This window comes from Crinia signifera, chromosome 6 (assembly GCF_055691185.1).
Source record: "Crinia signifera chromosome 6, ASM5569118v1, whole genome shotgun sequence".
In the NCBI taxonomy this organism is placed as follows: domain Eukaryota; kingdom Metazoa; phylum Chordata; class Amphibia; order Anura; family Myobatrachidae; genus Crinia; species Crinia signifera.
In genome coordinates, this window is record NC_139222.1 from 71,482,147 (window position 1) to 71,502,548 (window position 20,402).

The 20,402-nt window shown below is 46.1% G+C and overlaps 1 protein-coding gene across 3 annotated transcripts in view; it reads left to right on the forward strand.

Moving 5' to 3' along the window:
• LOC146007712 (heparan-alpha-glucosaminide N-acetyltransferase-like) overlaps positions 1-20,402 on the forward strand; it is a 394,310-nt gene that overhangs the window by 212,925 nt on the left and 160,983 nt on the right. The window lies entirely within an intron of this gene.

Consider the following 20,402-nt stretch of genomic DNA (forward strand, 5'->3'; position numbering starts at 1 on the left):
CGCCCCTGCCGATCCCGTTCTGGTAAAATGGCAGAAAGTTACTAGAATAGCAAGGGGCAGGGCTTAAAGTGGTCCTGGAGAGGTGGTGGCACTCATTTCCCCTAACCCCCCCCCCCCACACACACACACACACACACACATACACACACACATTAGGCAGAGCCAATGCCAGAGTTTTTGGCACCTGCTGCAAATTATAACATTTGTACCTTATCTCCCATCCTATATAAAGGGTCAGTGGTCTCACGAGGAAGGGGTGTGGTCACTCAGTAATGCCACCAATTCAAATTACGCAACAGTGTAGCACACATTTTATGATAAAGTTCAATCTCCCGGAGTAGAGAACCAAGCTAGTAATCATGGCGTTATACCACCACTGTGGATTATGCTTCTTGTCTGAACTTGTATATTTCTATTGTGGGACTTTTACTTACAGTATGCAGTACCTGTTTATGGTGATACCTGTCTGCAAACAGTAAATGAGGGCAACTATAATGATCCACCTCTCAAACAATTTACATACTGTATATATTAACAATGTATTATTATATATAGCTTTTTTTAAGAGCTCTTATCAATGTTTTATATTAAATTGTGTATATTTATTCGTAATTAATTTATATTCCGTTGATCATGTGTCTATCATTTCATATCAGCCCTTTGGTACTTGATATAAATGAGCACATGAGTTTAAATCAGGCATGCCCAAAGTCAGGCCCGGGGGCCAATTGCGGCCCGGGCTGTCATTTCAAGTGGCCCACAGCCTCCAGCTGGAAGTGGGCAGAACATCAGATGTGGGAAACACAGCACAGGACACTAAAGGTGGGGACCCAGCGAGCGCGCCTTTACCTTGCTGTCTGCTGCAGTGAGGAGGTGCCGGCCGCCACAGTCAGATGTGTTTGGCATCCTACCCCTGCTGCTGCAATCGTATATCACCCTACTCCACAATCACAGTGACAGCAGTGTTTGGGGAGGGGGGCAGCAAGGGGGAAGCTTGCTCCCGTAACATGCCCAAGCATCTCCTGTCCTTGCAGTGCCTGCTTTGCCTCTCCTTCCTCTGGCTCACACAAGGGGCTGTGAAACATACAGTGAATGGTGGCAGAGTGGGGTACATAGTGAATGGGGGTCATACAGTGAATGGGAGTCATACAGTGAAGGAGGGTCAGGCTTGGGGACATACAAGGAATGGAGGCACTGATGGACATTAATAGAAGGGGGGTAGGCTGGGAGACACAGTGAATGGGTGCAGAGTGGGGAACATACAGTGAATAGGGGACATACAGTGAAGGAGGGGCAGGCTGGGGGACATACAGTGAATGGCGGCAGGCTGGGGGAAATACAGTGAAGAGGCAGGCTGGGGGACATAGAGTGAATGGCGGCAGAGTGGGGGACCATTCTGATGTGATTAATGATTCAAAGAATGTCAGGCTGAATGGCCGGCCCTCACACATTTACACTTCACCAAATCTGGCCCTCGTCGCAAAAAGTTTGGACACCCCTGGTTTAAATTATAGGTAAGTCTCACACCGGCACTTTGTAACCAAGTTATCGAACTATGCTAATACCATTGTGTTAGGACTTTGCAGCTGAATTAAATTAATATAATACAATTTGACAGTATACATACTACTAGCACCTGAAATTTGTTTTCTGTTACCCTTTATGCATATACCTGTCTCTCTGGTCCTCAAGTAGCTCACCTCCAGTGTACCTCCAGCAGCTTCCCTCCTCTCTGTGTATCTCTAGCCCTCTCACACCTTGCCTACAGTATGCACAGAGCCTGCTCCTCTTATGCTGCTTTCCCACTGCCTACCCGGGTAAAGACCCGTTTTTTGCCTGTCATTAAAAACATCACATGCACCAATCATGTTCTTAACCTTTATTATTATTTCTAAATACCGTTTAAAACCCTTTCCCATTGCCAAAAAAACCGTCTCTTACACGGGTAAAACACTGCTTTTTACCCGGTTAACAAATACCTGTATTTGTTACCAGGGTAAAGCAACCTGGAGCTTTCCCACTGCAGCTCTAGCCGTTTAAAAATGCTAAAAAAACGGCATTTTACCGTGTAAAGCCTGCAGTGGGAAAGGGGCATTAGTGGCTCTTGACTTTGGCCGTGGTGATGGCATGACATCACATACGCCGTGCTAGAAAAGGAAGCTGCTGGGAATTATTGTGCAGTGCTGTGTTGGAGGTGGAACTGAGTTCCCCCTAGCATTATAGATGGTTGAACTCTGTTCCACTCCTTTCTCGCCCCACTATAACCCATGGCATGGGGCAAAAGGCCAGTTGGCCTCAGACTGCTTTTGGTTTTATAAAGATAGCATTTCCCAAATGATTGAGTGGCCCATTTACTAAGTATCACATATACAATGCGATCTGGGCGGGATCTTACTACCGAGGATTGCATTGCAGTGTGCCATCCTAACATCCAGATGTATCTTCCTGCACATGCAGGGGCAGTGCAGTGCAGTGCGGTGCACTCTGCTGGGTGCCGAGGGGTCTGCACATGTGCGATCAGTGCTGACTGTGCTGAATGCACTGCCCAGCTGGCAGTGCGGTGTATAGCCCTTAGGCTACAGTGGGCTACCACCATCTCAAAATGGCAGTTGCTGCATGACCCGCATTCCGGATATTGGTACATCGGGCAGCATGCATCCCCCATAGAAACCTATGGGGGATGCGGCTGCAGACGGCAATGGAGGGATCGCAGCAAGTAACTGAGATTCTTGCTGCGGTCCCTCCTACATACATGCAAGCAGTACATTATATTTGCAGGTAACCCCCTTTTTCAGGGAATTAGTCACAAATATTCAATTATACATGGGCCAAAGTGAGAAGAGACTCTCTGTATCATCCACATTCTCTTTGTTTCATCCACAAGTCCACAGTCAATGAGCCTTCATATAACCTTCATAAACTATCCTACCCAATTATATCCTCACTGAACAATCGACATGTAACTTCATGTATTTTTTCTTTCTTCAATTTCACATCCTCCTGACCCCAGGCTAACTTTACTGTGTGATCATAAAATTGTCAAACAGTCCCTATGGGACTGCCTGTAGTGTATGTGATGGACAGGTAGGACTTCCAATAGGACCAGTCACAGTGAAGCCAGTGCAGTCACGACATCTGGCTCACTGACACTGAGCGGGGTGGCGGATATTACCATAGGTAATGTCTGCCATTGAACAGGATCCATGTTCTTATCCAGCCTACAGTATGTAAGTAAACTTTGAAAGCCCAGTCCATTGAAATCCAATTAAATAATGCTGGAGCTTTATGATTTAGATTATGAACCATAAACTACTAATATGCTTTTCCCCTGTTTAAGGTACCATATATTTTGTTTATTGTGTATAATTAGTGTATTTCTAGATTGGAATGCGTATAATAATTTTGCTATGCATCTCTGCTCAGTGCTACAGTTTCTGTCTATTTGTACTGGTGGGGCATCCTATTATGGTGATCTATTAGGGCTCATTCTTATGAGTGATATGCCTTCCATATGGAAAGAGGCCATCAATGTTCCCACTGTCACCATCATATCCTGCATGTGGTGTGGGACATTGTAGTTAAATGAAATTTACTCAAAAAAATTAATGCAATGTAGGCCATGCACCACTTTACTTTGCCTTCTATGTATAATCTCTAATGTGTTTAACCCTTTGAGTGCCATCATAATAGGAAATAGTCATTTTTTACACAACATTATTATTTTTTTTAATTTATATAACAAATGTGAGCGACTCTGGCCTTTTTAGCAGATATTTTGCACGTCTCTCTCACAGGGATGTTGGCATTCAAAGGGTTAAATCCTTTTGGAGATATGGCCTCCTGAACTGAACTAAGTGTTCTAGATGAGGTCGTACCAATGACCTATACAGTGGCATTATTACTTCTTTCTTTCTGCTGCTGATTCCTCTCCCTATGCAACCAAGCATCTGACTTGCCTTATTCGTTGCTTTGTTACATTGCTTCCATTCCTTCATCTGAAATAGCAACTCAGATTGTTTTAATCACACAAATGGATCAATCCAATTTAGGTGTGAGATGGGTCCTGTAAGCTGGTCTCCCTGTGATCTTGCACTTTCAATTACAGTTACAACCAAACTTGCATACATTTCCCAGAGGAAATGCACATTTTCTTTGTGTACACACACCCGAACCAGGGAAAAGGTAGGAAAAATGCTTATTCTAAAAGTTAATAACCTCTAGCACACATCTTTACATACATATTTCTGTAACCCCAAATGCTGGAAAACCTTACTGCAGTGGTTCCCAAACTGTGTGCCATGGCTCCCTGGGGTGCCTCGAGACACTTGCAGGGGTGCCACGGGTTGGTGGTCCAGGACCAATTCAAATTATTTATGATCAATTATTTATGGATAAAACCAGTGCTGGTGGCTGCCAATCATAAAATGTGTACAATCAGAAGCAAATCATGCCTTTTAGCACATAACTGAACCTAAGAAGCACATACAAACACAATCTAGTTAATTTTATATATATTTTTGGGGGCCTAGGGGTGCCGTGGACAAATTCTGATACTCTAGGGCATGGGTCATCAAACTGTGGCCCTCCAGATGTTGTGAAACTACAAATCCCAGCATGCCTTGCCACAGTTTTAACACTCCCTTATAGCAAAAATGTGGCAAGGCATGCTGGGATTTGTAGTTTCACAACATCTGGAGGGCCACAGTTTGAAGACCCACGCTCTAGGGTGCCGTGATTCGAAAAAGATTGGGAACCCCTGCCTTACTGGCTATAATTGTTCAAACATTAATAAAAAGTGCAAAATACATCTATTCGACCCCATTTAATATTCTCCAGTGTATTATTTATGGCCACTTACAGCCTTCTATATGACCTTGCTATCTCACTTTTTGGGAACCAGAATGATTTCCTCACTGTTGCCTGCACTTCTTCCAAGTAGCAATTAGTACTAAAGTTATGGGGACTAAGTAAAAACGGGACCCAGGAAAGACGGACTGGACATCAAACTCCGGAGCTTGTAGGGCCCAGTCCGGGTGGTGTCTTGCCCTGGGGGATGCCTGTGATAGCTTTCACTAGGGGCATGGGGAAGTGGTGCGGACTGTTCCGGATTTTGCTACATGCCCATACAGGGAGGCTTTATTCTCTCCCTCCTCCTCTCCCTGGTGACAGCTGTCACAGGCAGCCCCCCACCACCTGATTTGGTTACAGATACTACAGTATGTTGATAAGGAGGACTGAGAAACGTTAGTACCATTAACTTCACATCAGTCATCTCCTACTTGCTCCCATAGATTTTTATTTTTGCATCTCCTAAATGTTAGTAGTATATCTGCATTTAAAAGCATTTTTTTTATTTTTGTATTTCAAGTGTTTTCAGGAGTAAAAAAAAATATCATTACATAGTACAACTTCCAAGTAACCTGTTATGGCAGTACCAATCTACATGTCTACAAGTGATATTAGCTCCAGTCACCCTTATATACCAGGGGAAGGGCTCACAGGACCAGGTAAACATCCAATGAAAGAGTAATGCTTATTAAACCTAAACTTTTATACACTTGTCCAATTCCCAGGAGTTCAGACTCCAGATCCAATACAATCCTCATGCAGACCTACTTGCCGATTATACATCCAATACCATGTGTACACACTTGTCCAATTTGTCAGCAGGCTTCCCACATGCTGAAGCAAACTGCAGAAAATATGAATTTGGCAGTGGGGGGGGGGGGGGGGGGGGGGGGGGCTTTAGCGATAATTATGTGGTGGAAAGAGAGGACTATAAAATAAAAGTTTTAAGAAAGCCATAGCAATCGAAAGGAGCTTCAATTTCTTTATTTTTAAAGCATATCAACAGGGTAATCAAGGAGCATATTATTTAGAAGATAAAGGCTGCGATGCATCTTTACACAAATTCTAAATAGAAAGAGGTTACAATAAAAATAGACAATACATACATGCATGTATATATACTGTATGTATAATTTACAGTTACAGATGATTATATTCCTGCTGCTAGAACTGGCACGAAAGAGAGGTGCAGTCTTATCCAAAATCGGGGGCCAAATGTCATAGAGTGTGAGAATCAGAAAGTGAGAGATTTTGGAAGAGTTTTCCCAAACGGCAATCACTTACACTGCAAAACCAGGTTGATTTTCCATGTAATTCATTGGCGCTTTTAAAATAACGGGAAAACTCACCCCAAATCTCTCACTTTCCGATTCTCACACCCTATTACATTACACTACAACGCCCAGGTCTCTCAAGGTCTAATAAAGAACACACAGATGAAATACCTGTTATGACCTAGACCAAGGGTTGTCAACTATTTGCTTTAGGACAGTTGGTCAATTAAAAATGAATACAGGACCCCAGCAAGTTACTGCAGAATGTGTCGACCGTGAAGTGAAATGTCAGCTATTGTGACAGGGAGGCCGTAAGTAGAGGAGGGATGGAAAAGGGTGAAGGGGATGAAAGAGGAAGGCAGTGGGTGGTTACTTAATGAGTTTAACCCCTTTCCATTCGGGACCCACTTTGGGGTCAGGACCCACAGTTTGAATACCACTGACCTAGACCATGCTTCCTTGTTCACCCTTAAAATCTCAGATGTCCCTTATAATAATAATAATAATAATAATAATAATAATAATAATAATAATAATAATAATAATAATACAACTTCTCATGGGTTGGGGCATTTGGAAGAACAAATGCTCAACATTTTTCTAGAAAATGAATTGAGAGAGCTACCAGATGCACAATTTTCCATACCCCGTTATACTATGGGCCCCTAATTTGCATATTCTGGGATATACAACAAGGTCCAAAGGGCCTTTCTGCCCTTGCAAGAAGACTAAATGGTGAAGAACAAGGTGATGGGGTGATGTCCTAGAAAAGGAGCCATACAGTGAGCCTCTTCCTGCTTTCAACTAGTCTGCGGGTATAGGTCAGGCATTTGGTATGGTGAGAGAGTCTGTGGGGTTAGATGTGCTAGGTGACTGGATGAGAGAGTTTGTCTACTTCTCAAAGCACTCTTGCCTTAAATAATCACCTAACAGCACTTCCTTTAGCAATCACCTATGAGACACCCACTTTCAATAATCTCTTTACAGAACTTTATCACCTCATAGCATTCCCCCCCCCCTTCAATAATCACTTGACATCTCTCACCGCTCAACATCCAAAAGAACCTTATGAGACATGTCCCAGGCTCAATCTCACCTGTCTTTGCTCCATTCTTGGACAATGCATCATATTGAAAATACAACCAAAATTTAAAAAATGCCGAAAGGTTTGGCCGCTTACCTCATATGCTCCAAGCATATTGATTGCAATGAATTCCAGGACTTGGATGCAGTGGACCACATTATCTTTACATGGCGCTGTCTTATATTATATAAAGGGGCAGGGAATTTAGATTAATCTGTTCCATTAACTGGTCTGACTCATGACTGTCTTAGGGTACCTGGAATATGTCACTAGTGCGGAATGGTCATTAAGTTTTTTTTTTTTTTAAATAGAAAGAACATTCAGGCCTAGTGACTGCAGTAGCCTTCTTGTGGCTGGCTGGTCAGACCTTGCCTCAAGTGATCCCTACTGCATGGTGCCATCATTTATACATTCAAAGTGGAAGTCTTTGCAAACTGTCCTACTGTTTAACATTTTGGTTTGAGGACAATCACTGATTGATCAACTAATTGAAGTCTACAGTAAGTCGGTTGCAGTATCGATGCTGAGCTCAGTGGCATCTTACTAGATAGTGACACGGAGGGTGCTGAATGACTCATCAACAGTCAGTATACCGACGCAGAAATCTTGACTGTTCAACTACCCAACAGTCGGGATCTCAACATCAGGGACTATTCTCCCTCATGGGGGTCCGCAATGCCCATAGTGGGAGAATAGAACCTGTGGCGAGTGAAGCGAGCCCAAAAGAGGCTTTTTTTCCCTCTCCTCCCTGTCGGCATACCAGCTGTTGGGATTACAATGTCGGTATACCAACTGTCGGGATCCCGACCATCTACCAGTCATGCCGAACCGACAGGGAGGTGCAATAAATAGGCACAATCAGGACTGGATTAGGGGCCTAATGGGCCTGGAGCTGGACATTTTTATGGGCCAGTTACAAGAAGAGGAGGAGTTGGGGCCAATGACATGTAGGCATGTAGAAACCATACACTACAACCCCTGAGTGTCTTGCTAAATATATAAAAGTATGCAAATTACATAAATGTGTAAAATAGAAATGCAATTTGTTGGCAAGCAAATTTTTTCATTCATCATAATGACCTGTAATGTTTACCTGTTATAAGAAATATAATATTTCTTAAACATCTCAGCATCATATGTGTTCCTCTAGCATGAATAACATTAACACATTACTTAACTTAAATAACTAAACCTGAAATAACGACTCGAAAACATAGGTTTGGCAGAAATTGTTAGCCGATTTATTTATCGAACTTTTAAGCTAAATACATTTCTGAATACTAATTAATTAAATAATGGTGGCCAAGAAAGAACGGCTAATTAACTTAACTCCACCCTAATACCTACAAACATAACTGGCCTAACCTGTCAAGCGGTATCCACTCGCCCTACTGCATCGACTACCCACCCGGCTGGGTGGGGTCACTGTCCCCGAATGGGTGATCCAGCAAAGGCCTAAGTCATTGAGTGGCGAGCGCACCGAAAACAAGCCATCTAAGTTACAAAAAATACATAATGAAAACTAAATTGAAACCTGCCGTTCTTTCCCGCCAAAGTGGGGATTCTGAGCTCAGACTCCCCGCCACGCCACCACCTAAACCACTGCTGTTATAACCAAAAACAGATCCTCCAGGAACATAAACAAACCCTCTCTAACTAGATGAACCCCATCAGGCCGGAAGAGATGATGGCACCTAAACCTAATCCACTCATGTGGAACTACTGCACCGCCGGCAGCCAGAACCCACCGTGCCACAGCTGAATTAAGCTTCTTCCTGGCCTCGTCAAACGCCCTAGGATCTCTAGCTCCTCTCCAACAAAGCCGGAGAACCACAAAGGACCAAACCAGAGTGCAGGAAGGCCAGGCTGCTTTTATGGCAGCAAGAACACTCAAGATCAGGGCCCGCAGCTGCACCTGCAACATCTTCACGAGATCGTTGCCTCCCAAATATGAAGTAGCAAGACTTCGGGCAACCCATACCTGCGGACATTCACCATAAGGAATGCCCGCAGCTTGCGCCATGATATCCCGCACGCCTAACCACCTAGTCACCTGGGAGCAATCGAATGGGGGGCCCTAACCTGACGTGACCAGTCTAGCCACCCAATAAACAAAGGAGTGCCTGACTACCCAGACGGTCCCCACACCTAGAAGGAAAGAAATGTAAAAGGCGATTAGTATGGAATTTGTGAGAGCAAGGCACGTTTATATTTACTAGGAGGATCTGCCAAAAAGAAAAAGAAAATTTTGGGTCTGATTGAAGCACAATAAGGTGATGTATGCATGCTTCAATGCCAATTGAAGCCATACCAGGACACAATGGGGAAGCAACAAACAAGGGGAGGGTAAAGGAGTGGAAGGGAATGAGGAATGAAAGATGTACTCGGCCGGAGAAAAAAACAACTGGACCTGCTGAGGGACTCTTAATTGGAGCCTAGAGCCAAATTTGAAAAGCCAGATTCAGTCCGTCAGGTCAGGCAAAAAGCAAGAAAACTCCGGATGCTGGCCCAACAGCAGAGTGTAGCTAACCCCCGAGTAGGATGGACAAAGGTGGGACGACGACGACAAAGGACCATCAATCAATTCCAGACAGCACGCACAAGCACAGGAACCTTCAGGGCAGGAGGTGAGGCCTAATTAATTTCCTATAGCTCACTGAGCGCCACCTCCCTAAAGCCTTGATATCAGCTATTGGCCAGCCAGCTGCTGCCTCTGAAGTATCGGCTCCTATGTGAAATGAATGGGTGCCAAAATCCTGCTGGAAAAGGCCTAGCGCAGACAGACATTGGCCCAACATCCAGCAAAACTGGTATGTTGTTAAAGGGGACCCATCATAATGCAGAAGCCAGGAGCCCCCCAAAGGGGGCCTCACCTGTGCATAACGGGTAGCTAAGGACACTGGGTACACCTACTCAGGAACAGCCGGGCCCATAGATGCCCACCTGCCCCTGGCCAACTGGTCGGTCTTGGAGCGCCTAATTCTAAACCACAGCACGCTACTGTCCAAGCAAATGTCCAACCCCAGCAGCACCACATTGCGACTTTTCGATGGGGCAACCAAGCCCTTTGAAAAGCCATGGTGATGGCCAAACTGCCTCATAAGCGGAGTCAGCGCAATATTGCACCCTCTCCAGCAGCAAAGGAAGGAGGGAAGCGTTTATGGGGCACCGGCAATCGGAAGGAGCTGGGACAGCGCTGGACCAGCCTTTCATAGCCCTGTTTATCAAAAAACCTTTAGTAAAGTCAGGACGGCCCTTAAGTCTAGCAAAAAAGTATATGCCTGCTAAGTACCGCACGGCCACTGCCCTGGATTTGCCTGTGCTATACAGTTTCCAAAGAAAAGGCAAAATAAGTCTCTGCCCCCGCCTACCTGCGGGTCGACTGCGCCGACCCTCTAGAGAAAGACTCCATTCCTTCCATGCCTGCCGATAGTTCCTAAGGGTAGCAGGAGCTATAGAAAAAACTCAGCTAGCCCCTCCAGTCCGGCCCGATCACCTGCCAAACATAAGAGGGGGCAGGGTACACCTACAACATCAGCTTCCGGGGCTAGCTCCCCAAAACGCTGCCACTGGAAACAGGAAAGCGCATCAGCTACCTCATTCTCAACACCCAGAAAGTGCTGGGCTCTAAACAAGATGTTATGATGCAAACACTGAAGAGAACCCTTAACACCAAGAGTGACTTAGCCTTCTGGTTATTGATGGCATGTACAGCGCTAAAGTTGTCACACCAGAAGAGCAAGCTCTTGTCCGCCAAGCGCGAACCCCAGATTTCCATGGAAACCATTATGGGAAACAGCTCTAGCAGTAGCAAGTCCCTAGTGAGCCCAGCCGAAACCCAATCGCTTGGCCACGCTTCCGTGCACCAGGCACCCCTTAGGAAACACCCCAAACCAGCCACTCCTGCTGCATCAGTGTAAAGCTGCAGTTCAGAGTTATCGACTACGGGAGCCAGCCAGTTCCGCACCCCATTGAAATCCTCCAAGAAGGAGGATCACACTGCCAAGTCGCGTCAAATTTCAGCGGACAAGCGGACCAGGTGGTGCGATCTGGCCACACCCGCAGTGGCACGCTCCAGTTTCCTACAAAACAGTCTACCCATGGGGATCACCCTGCATGCAAAGTTAAGATGGCCTAACACAGATTGGGCCTGTTGCAGCGTGATCTTGCGCGCGTCCCTGCATAACTGAATAGCATCGCTGAGTTTAAGCACTTTATAGCGCGGCAGGCTGCAGCATCCCCACGCCATGTTGATTTATATTCCCAGGAATGAAAGACAAGTGACTGGGCCCTCTGTCTTGGCCTCGGCAATCGGGACCCTGAAATGCTGAAAAAGAGACCGAACACTAAATAGGAGGTCGGCACAGCACTCGGAACCAGCCTTCCCGACGCACAGGAAATCATTGAGGTAGTGAGTGAGCCCGCTCCCACCCGATGAATACTCTACACACCAATGCAAAGAGGTACTGAACTTCTCAAAAAATGCACAGGATACCGAACACCCCATCGGCAGGCATTTGTCAATGAAATATTCATCACCTATGCGGAAGCCAATGAACCTGAAAGCATTGGGGTGCAGTAGAAGTAACCGGAAAGCCGACTCAACATCTATCTTAGCCATGAGTGCCCCTCGTCCAAATGATCGTACCATGGCGAGGGCGTCGTCGAACGACTGATAAGTCACCGAATAACACTCTGCGGGAATGGCGTCATTGATGGAGAACCCCGCCGGGTAAATGCTGAATGAGGCGGAACTTCCCCAGGGCCTTCTTTGGGACAACTCTCATCGGTAAAATGACTAGTTCCGCCAATGGGGGATACTTGAAGGGACCAGCCATGCACTCTAACTGCACCTCCTTGTCCACTTTCTCTCGCAAAACTGTGGGGAGAGTGTGTGCGGACTACATGTTCCGAAAGGTGCCCCCCCCCCCCCCGCACCTCCCCTTGGACCAGTAAGTGAAAACCCACACTGAAACCTTCAAGCAGCCGCCTCCCTATCCGGGTACCAGCGAAGCAACCTAGTCATGGCTTCCATGCACACCAGAGTGTGCGCCCTAGCGAGCTACTCCGTTCCCAGCTGGTTTCTGGGCTGCACCCAGCTGTAAAGCACCGCACCGGAGGTGTGTCCAGGACAGCGCTGTGGGGGGGTGCAGTGAGGCGGCCGGTGCGGTAGCAGCAATTGAAGCCTCGGCCGTGTCTAAGTGCACCCTGGCTACCTCCATCCACACCTCGACATCTTTACACCCGAGGTCCAAGATGTGCAAGCAGTCCTGCTTGTGCCTGAACTGTTTGTCATACGTGCGCCACGCCATGCCGCCGTATTTACGCTGCATCTCATGCACCATGTGTATGTACCTGATCACGTTCATGTGTTCGTCGGGCTGGTCTTCCAAATAACAGGCCGCGAACACACAGAAACCTGCCAGCCAATTATCATACGACCGGTACGCATCGGACCTGATGCCACCTTTCTCCTTGGCGGCCTTAAAGGCCTTCTTGGATTTGTCGGTCAGACTGAACACATCAACGTAGTCCCCTTTCTCTATCTTGTCCTCTGTGGAGACAGGTAATGGGGGCCCCGAGACATCTTACACCCTCGAGCCACGTCAGCAGATCCCTGACCTGGTGTGGACATGCCTTCCATGATGGGAACCATGAGCCCATGTCCCTGAATGCTCTCAGGAATTGCAAGCAACCTGGCATGGGCTCCACCGGGGTACCTGAGGACCCACGACATCTAGGCCGAGACCCCCCCCATCTCCCAGGGACAAACTGTCAGCCAGTGGTGCCAGAGCTCCAGTTACCGAGGAGAGAGCAGCTGACACCAGGGAAGGGTCAAAAACAGGAGCAGGAGCCCCCGCCGCCAAGCTCTTTCCAGATCCAGAGGTGGACTCTGGGCGACCCCTGCGGCATGAGGCCCTCCGCCTCCTGCCAACGACCCCCCAGCAGCCGCAGCTGCATCATCTCCCCCATATCCCTGGTCAGCAGTGTGTGCCAAACTGGAGATATAATTGGGACTGGGACTGGAGCGAGTGACCCCTCGCCGGTGCTGAACAGGCCAGAGCCCCCTTTCATCCCTGCCACCAGACGCGCCCACTGGTCCCCGCCTCCTAGTACTGCCAGCCTGGGGATGCGCACCGGAAGCAGGGCCCAGCACCGGAGCCAGGGAGGACTCCCTGCATGCTGTCCTCCTGCCCCCAGCCACGCCGCGGGGAGTGCCCGGCATAGTAGCAGGCGCAGGGGGGACGAACACGCGCCCTGACCAATGCGCACTGATGACGCGCCCCTGCCATGCGTCACCGGGCCGCCATGCACCACAGCTGCCCACGAAGGAGCCTGCGCTGATGCCACACGCCTAGCACCCGCATCCGCCTGCGCCGACCAGCAGGAGCGGCGCCAATGAGCCTGACGTGGGTAAGCTTGTACAGGGGAAACTGCCTCAGGGGGATCATCGGCGCCGCCCGGCCGCCGTCAGCCGCAAAATGAGCGGGAGGTCGGGCAGAACGCCTCAGCCGCGGGGAGGGGGTACCAGACGCCATCTGCAAGCCCGGAGCAAGGGAGGGGGACACCCATGGCCAAATAAACAACCTAACTGCAAATAGTGTGGAGCTCAGTGCGAACACAGCCACTCACCAAAAATCTGCAGGAACAAGAGGAAGACTCCTCCTCTTCCTGCCCAGCTAACCCTGCCATTCCCATTAATCCTATTGGATCCCCGAGTCACATGTTTCCCAAGGGTGACACACAGAATAGGATATTTAACCCACTTTACGCCTATTGCTGGCATTACGTTAATCTTACACATTTTTTATTTTAATTCATATAACAAATGTGATCGACGCTGGAATTTTTAGCCGACATTTTGCACGTCTCTCACAGAGCTGTTGGCACTCATATTTTACACATCTCTCTCAGAGATGTTGGCATTTTTAGTGGATATTTTTGAGCATCTCTCACAGAGATGTTGGCACTCAAAGAGTTAATCTAGCCCTGGGCACAATAAAAGCTAAAACTTAATTTGTTCCTTTCTGTTTAGTTTATGTATACTGTCCTTGAATATTATTTTGGGCTTTTTTTATCATTATTCATTGCAACTGTTTTTTGTTTTTGTTTTTTTTGTAAATAAAAAAAAAGTATATACTTACTATTCTCACACCAGGCATATCATTACTAGATTTATGAGGTGGTTATTGGAGGTTTTAAGAAAATATTTCCCACTTTTTTTCTTTTGTTCTTGACTTTATAACTTTTCCTTAGGAAGGGTAAATTTTTTTCTACCGAATGGTTTTATTTTACATCACCTTGGTTAAATGTAAAATCTACGTGTGTCTGATTTCTCCAGCAGGTAAGCCTTTTATTAGTGGTGAATAGAAAAATATGGTAGACGTTATAGGTCCCAGTGCTTTTATTCCACAATGATGTTGGTTTTTAAGAAAAAAAAATGAAGCCTAAACAAAGCATCCCTCAGGATGCCTGTAAATGTAATCCTTTAAACAGATGATTCCTGTCAGGAATGTGCACGTAAGACACAAGTTGGTGTATTATACCTGGGGGAAATGTAAAGGTGACTGTCTGTATTTTAACCCCTTCCCGACATTTGACGTACATTTACGTCATGGTCGGGAAGCACTTCCCGACACATGGCGTAAATGTACGTCATGGATTTAAACTGTCACCGCGTCTATAGACGCGGTGACAGTTTCAACATGTCTGCTGTCCCTGACAGCAGACATGTCCGTGCATGCCCCGGGGGGGCTGCGATGCCGCCCCCCCGTCGGCGATCGCTGTGATTGGCTGTTCAGTGTGAACAGCCATTCACAGCGTTTTCCTGTGTCACCGGCGAATAACGTTCGCCGGTGACACGGGATCAGAGGTGATTGGTGCTGTAAAGTACAGCACCAATCACCGCGGGGTGTAAGGGTGACACTGGTGTCACCCCACCTCACCCCGCCCGCCCCCAAAGGCCGTGATTGGTCCGTCGGACCGACGGACCAATCACAGCCAAGGAGGGAGATTTAAACTAACGGTGACTGCACTGCAGACGCCATTCCGGTCTGGAAAGCGTGCAGTGCGGTCACCGTACCCCCCTGCCGCCATACTGACCAGAAATACTTGCTGCAATACTTACCTGATCGCTGCTGATTGCTTCCTGGATCCTGTGCAATAATTGTGCCATACTGTGATATTGTGCTGCTGCACTGTATTAGTATTAGCTAGATAGATAGAGAGATAGATAGAGATAGATAGAGAGAGATAGAGAGAGATAGAGAGAGAGAGATAGAGAGAGATAGAGAGAGCTAGAGAGAGATAGAGAGAGATAGAGAGAGAGATAGTGTCAGAGAGTGCTATATTTTGTGCTGCTGCAGTGTGATATAGTTATAGATAGAGAGAGAGAGATAGAGAGAGAGAGATAGAGAGAGAGGCCTACTGACAGAGTGCTATATTTTGTGCTGCTGCAGTGTGATAGTTATAGAGAGATAGAGAGAGATAGAGAGAGAGAGATAGAGAGAGATAGTGACAGATTGTGCTATATATTTTTTATATAACTGACTGCTGCCCCCTCCTTTTGTGCTGATCAGTATAAATTAACTGATCAGTAACTTTTTGGGGGCGCAGGTTTTTTTTTATATATAGATATACCTGTGAGTGCTGCTGCTGCAGTGTCATAGAGTGTTAGATAGTGTTAGATAGTGAGAGATAGAGAGATAGAGAGAGATAGTGATAGAGAGTGCTAATTTTTGTGTCTGCTGTCCCCGCCTTTTGTGCTGATCACTATATCTGAGGTGATCAGCAACTTTTTTGGGGGTACAGAGGTTTTTTTTTTTTTATATATACCTGTCAGTTGCACCAAAGGTTGTGCACCTGCTGCACCTCACTGGTAATCAGTGTCGCATCACTGATCACCTTTTTTTTTTGTGTGTGTGCTGTGGGGTATTTTTTTTATTTTTTTTTTTACACACACTGTGATTTTGTGGGTGTCCTGTGGCCGCTGTGCGCTGATCAGTGACGTACATCACTGATCATCTTTTTCGGCACAGGGTTGATCTATTTTTTTTTTTTTTTTGATCAAATTCCTGTTGCCTTTGAGCGCTGTTCAGTGACAGACGTTACTGACCAACATCTGTGCTCAATTTTTGGCGCAGGACCTTTTTTTTTTTTAACCCCTTCCTTTTTTTTTTTTTTTAACCCCTTCATTTTTTTTTTTTTTTAACCCCTTCATTTTTTTTTTTTTTTATTGGTATAAAGCATTTTTTTTTTTTCTGCACCACATACACACTACACACTACATACCCCCCGGATTGAAATAAAGTTTGTGCCCCCCCCTACACTATACACGTGTTGAAACATTTCACTACCGGTAACACAAAAATAAAAATGGCATCCCAAATGTCCTCCCAAATGTCCTCCCAAATGTCCTCCCAATCATCCAGGAGAATGTATTCAGTGGAGGAGGCATATGCCATGCTTGCTTCTGACTCTGACACAGGCAGTGATGCAAGCGGGGAATTTGAAGGATTTGCCTTAAGCTCCTCTTCCTCCTCTGCTGATGAGGGACCCCCTCAAAGACGCCCCCGTAGATCAGCTGAGATTCCCCCCCCAATAATTGATCTAGTATGGACCCCACCACCAGACAATTTTGAGCCCCAGGTTCCTGAGTTTTTGGGCATGCCAGGAATCCAATTTGATTCCACAGGTCTCAGAGAAATTGACTTTTTCAAATTATTTTTCTCTGATGATTTTATAAATTTAATGGTGGACCAAACTAATTTATATGCCCAGCAGTTTATTGCTCAAAACCCCACGTCATCATTTGCTAGGTGGACCCCTGTAGATGCAGTAGAGATGATGACGTTTTGGGGTCTGGTGTTTCATATGGGCATAGTAAAAAAGCCAGAAATTAGGCAATATTGGAGTACAGATGTTCTGTACAGTACTCCATTTTACCGTATGGCCATGCCCCGGACTCGATTTGAGACAATTCTTAAATTTATACATTACACCGATAATGCACAGTGCCCACCCAGAGATGATCCCACCTTTGACCGGCTATTCAAAGTCAGGCCGGTCATTGATCATTTCAGTGCCAAATTTGAAGAGGTGTACATCCCTGAAAAATTTATTTGTATCGACGAGTCCCTTATACATTTTAAAGGAAGGGTTAAATTCCGCCAGTACCTTCCCAATAAGAGGGCAAGGTATGGCATAAAAATGTATAAGCTGTGTGAAAGCACCTCAGGGTACACCCACAGGTTTAGGGTTTATGAAGGGAAGGATTCAAGAATTCAACCGCCAGAATGCCCCCCCTCCCTCGTAGGTGTTAGTGGGAAAATTGTCTGGGATTTAGTGCACCCCTTCCTGGATAAAGGTTATCACCTCTATGTGGATAACTTTTACACTAGCATCCCCCTGTTTAAGGCCCTTGGTTCAAGAGGTACAGCAGCTTGCGGTACTGTGCGCAAGAACCAAAGAGGCCTCCCAAAAACGCACATTGCCCAAGTAATGAGAAGGGGTGAAAGCAGGGGAATATGCACCGAAAATATGTTGTTGGTCAAATATAAGGACAAGAGGGATGTCCTTATACTGACAACAATTCACGGAGACAGTACCACCTCCGTCCCTGTACGAGGTACCAGTACCCACACCTCCAAACCTAATTGTATCCTGGATTACAATAGGTACATGGGCGGAGTGGATCTTTCAGATCAGGTACTGAAGCCGTACAGTGCCCTGCGGAAAACAAAAATCTGGTACAAGAAGGTGGCCGTGTATATCATCCAGATGGCACTGTATAACGCTTACGTGCTATTCCGTTCTACCGGCCAGAGGGGGACATTTATGCACTTTCAAGAGGAAGTCATAAAGGGCCTAATATTTGGGAACCAGCAGGCAGAGGGCCCCAGTACTTCTAGTACTGGCCCCCGTATTGTACCAGGGCAGCATTTTCCTGATGAAATCCCCTCCACTGGAAAAAAGGGCAGGACACAAAAAAGGTGCAAAGTTTGCTATAAAAAGGGAATAAGAAAGCAAACTATTTTCCAGTGTGACACTTGCCCCGACAAACCCGGCCTATGTATAAAGGAGTGTTTTAAAATATACCACACATCTATGGAATATTAGGTTCATCATTTCACCGTGCTTCGGGGGTCTTGCTAATGCCACATAGCACCCACCATTCATTCCACCAGAATCTGAGCCGCAAAATCCAAAAATCACTCCTTCCCTTCTGAGTCCTGCCATGCACCCAACTGGTATTTTTTGGTCACATGTGAGGCATTGCCGTACTCGGGAGATATTGGGGCACAGATTTTGGGGTGCTTTTTCTCCTTCATTCCTTGTGAAAATGAAAAATTTTGAGCCAGAACTGCATTTTTGTGTAAAAAAATGTAATTTTTCATGTTCACTGCCCAGTTTTATCAAAATTGGTGAAACCCCTGGGGGTTTGAAATGTACACTATACCCCTAGATGAATTCCCTGAGGGGTGTAGTTTGCAAAATGGGGTCACTTGTGGGGGGGTCCACTGTATTGGTGCTTGGGGGGTCTTGCTAATGCGACATAGCACCCACCATCATTCCACCAGAATTTGTGCTGCAAACTCCAAATATCACTCCTTCCCTTCTGAGTCCTGCCACTTTTTGGTCACACATGAGGCATTGCCGTACTCGGGAGAAATTGGGGCACAGATTTTGGGGTGCTTTTTCTCCTTCATACCTTCTGAAAATGAAATATTTTGAGCCAGAACTGCATTTTTGTGTAAAAAAATGTAATTTTTCATTTTCACTGCCCACTTGTATCAAAATTGGTGAAACCCCTGGGGGTTTGAAATGTACACTATACCCCTAGATGAATTCCCTGAGGGGTGTAGTTTGCAAAATGGGGTGACTTGTGGGGGGGTTCCACTGTATTGGTGCAACATAGCACCCACCATTCATTCCACCAGAATCTGTGCTGCAAAATCCAAAAATCACTCCTTCCCTTCTGAGTCCTGCCATGCACCCAACTGGTATTTTTTGGTCACATGTGAGGCATTGCCGTACTCGGGAGAAATTGGGGCACAGATTTTGGGGTGCTTTTTCTCCTTCATACCTTCTGAAAATGAAAAATTTTGAGCCAGAACTGCATTTTTGTGTAAAAAATGTAATTTTTCTTTTTCACTGCCCACTTGTATCAAAATTGGTGAAACCCCTGGGGGTTTTAAATGTACACTATACCCCTAGATGAATTCCCTGAGGGGTGTAGTTTGCAAAATGGGGTCACTTGTGGGGGGGTTCTACTGTATTGGTGCTTGGGGGGTCTTGCTAATGCGACATAGCACCCACCAAAATTCCACCAGAATCTGAGCTGCAAAATCCAAAAATCACTCCTTCCCTTTTGAGTCCTGCCATGCACCCAACTGGTATTTTTTGGTCACATGTGAGGCATTGCCGTACTCGGGAGAAATTGGGGCACAGATTTTGGGGTGCTTTTTCTCCTTCATATCTTCTGAAAATGAAAAATTTTGAGCCAGAACTGCATTTTTGTGTAAAAAATGTAATTTTTCATGTTCACTGCCCACTTGTATCAAAATTGGTGAAACCCCTGGGGGTTTTAAATGTACACTATACCCCTAGATGAATTCCCTGAGGGGTGTAGTTTGCAAAATGGGGTGACTTGTGGGGGGGTTCCACTGTATTGGTGCTTGGGGGGTCTTGCTAATGCGACATAGCACCCACCAAAATTCCACCAGAATCTGAGCCGCAAAATCCAAAAATCACTCCTTCCGTTCTGAGTCCTGCCATGCACCCAACTGGTATTTTTTGGTCACATGTGAGGCATTGCCGTACTCGGAAGAAATTGGGGCACATATTTTGGGGTGCTTTTTCTCCTTCATACCTTCTGAAAATGAAAAATTGTGAGCCAGAACTGCATTTTTGTGTAAAAAAATGTAATTTTTCATTTTCACTGCCCACTTGTATCAAAATTGGTGAAACCCCTGGGGGTTTGAAATGTACACTATACCCCTAGATGAATTCCCTGAGGGGTGTACTTTGCAAAATGGGGTGACTTGTGGGGGGGTTCCACTGTATTGGTGCAACATAGCACCCACCATTCATTCCACCAGAATGTGTGCTGCAAAATCCAAAAATCACTCCTTCCGTTCTGAGTCCTGCCATGCACCCAACTGGTATTTTTTGGTCACATGTGAGGCATTGCCGTA